At 35.2% G+C, this 3,826-nt stretch overlaps 1 long non-coding RNA gene across 1 annotated transcript; it reads left to right on the forward strand.

Moving 5' to 3' along the window:
* Positions 1-358: 358 nt before the first annotated feature.
* Positions 359-1,190, forward strand: LOC120607852 (uncharacterized). Its single transcript, XR_005654249.1, has 2 exons — positions 359-572; positions 741-1,190. It is a non-coding gene; the product is annotated as an uncharacterized LOC120607852 (long non-coding RNA).
* The last annotated feature ends 2,636 nt before the right edge of the window (positions 1,191-3,826 follow it).

The following is a 3,826-nucleotide window of genomic DNA, read 5'->3' on the forward strand; positions in this document are numbered from 1 at the left end:
GGCCATTTAAAATTTGTGTTTTATTTGCTACATCAACTAACTTGTCTTTAATTAATGTGAAAATTAGAATCTTAGAATCTTGAGAAAGGATGCTTCTTCGACAATAATTAAAATATGAGGCACTGGCTTAATAGGCTTGATATGGCAAGAAAATGCATGTTGAAGGCTGGAAATATGTAGATCTATATTAAATAACCAAAAAAAAAATGGAGTATAGACTGCTGATTGTGTGTTGATTGCTTCTTACTGCATTTGGCAAAGTATTACAAAACAAAACAAGTATTGGAAGCATTGGCAATTTGAAAGCAGAAATGAAAGTGGATAGAAAGTTTCCAGAAATTTTGGGTCTTGCAGAGTTGGAAAATCTCTCTATTCCTACAATACAAGTAAAACTGAAAAAATGCTTTGAGCAACAAAATGCTGTTGAAATTTTTCCAGGTAATCAACCCTGGGACAAACACCAGACGACGTATGTTTCCTTCTTGATGAAGCATAAAGTATCAGATGGCTTCCAGGTAGAAACCACTGAGTTTCAAGAGGATGCCATGGGAGTGAACAATTAAAGAAATCAGGTAGGCTTACACCCTCCAAAAATTTGTTCATGGTTTACATCACACAGAACCGACTGGCAATAGATAAACCAGCAGAATCTACTAGGGTTTTGAGAGATTCTTATTGCCAAAAGCCCCACGAACCTGGCCTCGAAAAAACCTATAACTATAAAACAATTTTTATACCAGCAGGAAGCAGGCTCTGCAAGTTGTACAGCAGGAAGCAGGCTCTGCAAGTTGTACAGGCCCCAAAGAGGTCTCACTCCTTAATGCTCACAGAGGACAAGGGAGAAGGACAAACCTTTCAGAGCTGGAGCCAGTGTCAAGAGACAGCAGTGAGCAAGAGCATTCCTACCAAGAGCAAGATGATGGGCTAATCTGGGAATGTCTTCCATCACCAGGTTGGAGGTGATAATGCCTACCCTTCAGGAGTTCATTGTTGCTGTGACTACACTGTTTTCCATGCTCTTTTCCTACTGGGAGTTTTTATTATAGTTTTCCTGTCTCTGCTTCTCTACTGTCTATTGAGAGAGAGGGAGGGAGAGAGAGAAGGAGGAACGAGAGGAAAAGGAGGAAGAGAAGGGAGGGAGAGAGAAAGAATATGAGAATGTATGTAAGGTCAGTCAAAGCTAATTTGTTAATTTATAGGACCATGAGGGGCCACGTTTGGACTTACTTGGACTTGGTGAAGAAGTTTGCATTTTACTGGATGTTCTGAACTTTCCCCTGGGTGGTTTCTGAGTGGACGTTGGATGGTCTCCCTTGGGGAGAGCTTGACTTGAAGGAAAAGAAGTCCAGAGGGATGGATTATTTTAAAGAAAGACAGTAACCTCTCTCAAAATTGTGTCCCTCTTCCCATAATGTGGAGTTGTTGTTGGGATGTGGTTTACCAGAAGCAATTACATTCACCAGTTTTATGATTCACTCTTAGGATTTTTAAATGCCTTATTTACTTTTCACCAACTTGATACAGGGGAACCTTACAGCTTTTGAAACCATATTTTGAAGATGGCAGAGCCAAAAGATTGGAGTCTGTGTCCTTGAATTACTGCTTGAAGGAGAGTTTCTAGTCAATCAGGAATGCTTTTAAGTCTTTAGAGGAGGATGAAATAAAATTTTAATGTATTTGAGCTGTTTTTAGGTTGGTTTGTTACAGTAAACTAATATTAGTCAACTAATAAACTCTGTATGATTTTAAATGACTTTCTTTTTAATTATACCACAATAAAGAAAGATAAGGAAAAATATAACAGATAAGAAAAACTTTGTTGATATTTAGGTGGCTAGATGCCAAGGCAAAGGGAAGTTTCTAGTGCTGTGCCAAGGGATCCTGGCCTGTCTGACTTGTGTAACATGCTTTGCAATTACTTTGCAATTTAATTACCTGACTGAACTTAAAAAATGATCATGTTTAAAAGATCTAGCAACAATGAAAACAAAACAGGAATAAACTTTTATTTTCAGGTGAGTAGTAATTATAATTAAACTTAACATAGGAAAAAAGAAAATTACTGTCTTTTTATTTAACAAAATAAATTTTTTAAAATGTCGAACTCATGGAAACAGAGTAGAATAATGGTTGCTAGGAGCTGGGGCATGGGGAAAGGTGCAGATGTTGGTGAAAAGGTACAAACTTGCAGTCATAAGATGATTAAGATCTAAGGATTTAATGTACAGCATGGTAGCTATAGTTAATAATATTATGTTGTATACTTGAAATTTTTTAAGAGACTAGGTCTTAATTGTTCTGAACACACACACACAGTAACTATGTGAAGTAATGGATGTGTTAATCAAGTTGATTATGGTAATCATTTCACAGTGTAGTCACATGTCAAAGTATCATGTTGTACACCTTAAATATATACAATTTTATTTGTCGATATACCTCAATAAAGCTTGGGAAAGAGTTCAGTTGAGTCATTTCCCTGGTTAGAACCTCCAGTAAAATGCTGAATGGAGGTGGCAAGAAATGACATCCTTGTCTTCTACTGGTCTTTGAAAAAGAGGTGAATCTTTTACTATCAAGAATAATGTTTTCTGTAGCTGCTCTTTGTCTTTTTTAAGTGGAGAAAGAGCCTCTCGATTCTAATTTTTCCTAGGGTTTTTAATCATGAATGAGTATTGAATTTTGGCAAATGCTTTTTATGTATCAATTGATATGATCATGCGAATTTTCTTTTTTAGCCCGTTAATATAGTGGATTACATTGATTTTTCAAACATCAAATCAGTCTTGCATTCCTGAAATAAACTTACTTGGTCATGGGGGAAAAAGACATGAAAGAACCTCTAATGTGTATTATGAAGTGAAAACTGTCAATCTGAAAAGACTGTATATTGTGTAATTTCTATTATATAACATTTCAGAAAAGATAAAACGATGGAGACAGTAAAAAGGTTAGTGGTCACCAGAGTTTAAAGATATGAATGGATGAAAAGGTAGAGCACAGAGGATTTTTAAATTAGTGAAACTATTTTGTACAATAATATTACAGTGGTGCATCATATCAGAATACACCTGTCAAAACTCACAGAGTTTTGAGTGAACCCTAATGTAAATTATGAACTTTGGGTGATAATGATGTTATTGTAGGTTCATCTTTGTGAAAAATACACCGTCTAGGGCAGATGGGAGGCTGTGTGTGTGTTGAGAGAGAGGCTCTATAGCAATTCTCTGAACCTACTGCTCAATTTTGTTGTGAAACTAAAATTTCTATAAAAATAGTTTATTAATGAAAAACAGAAAATGAGGATGAAGAAGATATGATTTGACTCTATAGCAGTTCATATAAAATATGCTGAGGTTTTTCACTGACCACGAATTCAATGCAAACAAAAAATATGATGAAGTTGGTAAGAGGAATAAAACCTCTCTTAATTTTTGATTAAATAAAATTGAGGAAATAATAGACACATTTTAATAAGCTTTGATTCAATTGCATCTGGTATTCTATATTTTAGAAAGAAACATTTTTAAGTAAATAAGTTTGCTGCTAAATTGAAAATGGTTCTTGAACCTTGTGATTTTAAAAATATTTGAGGGAATTGAAAATTTATGTCTTTCTGTTAGCTGATTTCTTTGTAGGTCAGAAAGGACCTATGTGAAATATTCAAAGAGATGAAAAGCAAAGATGTTCAGCCAAGATTACTCTACCCAGCAAGGCTATAATTTAGAGTTGAGGGACAGATAAAGAGCTTCCCAGACAAGAAAAGCTAAAGGAGTTCATCAACACCAAACCAGTATTATAAGCAATGTTAGAAGGACTTCTTTAA

This window comes from Pteropus medius, unplaced genomic scaffold (assembly GCF_902729225.1).
Source record: "Pteropus medius unplaced genomic scaffold, Ma_sr-lr_union100, whole genome shotgun sequence".
Lineage (NCBI taxonomy): Eukaryota > Metazoa > Chordata > Mammalia > Chiroptera > Pteropodidae > Pteropus > Pteropus medius.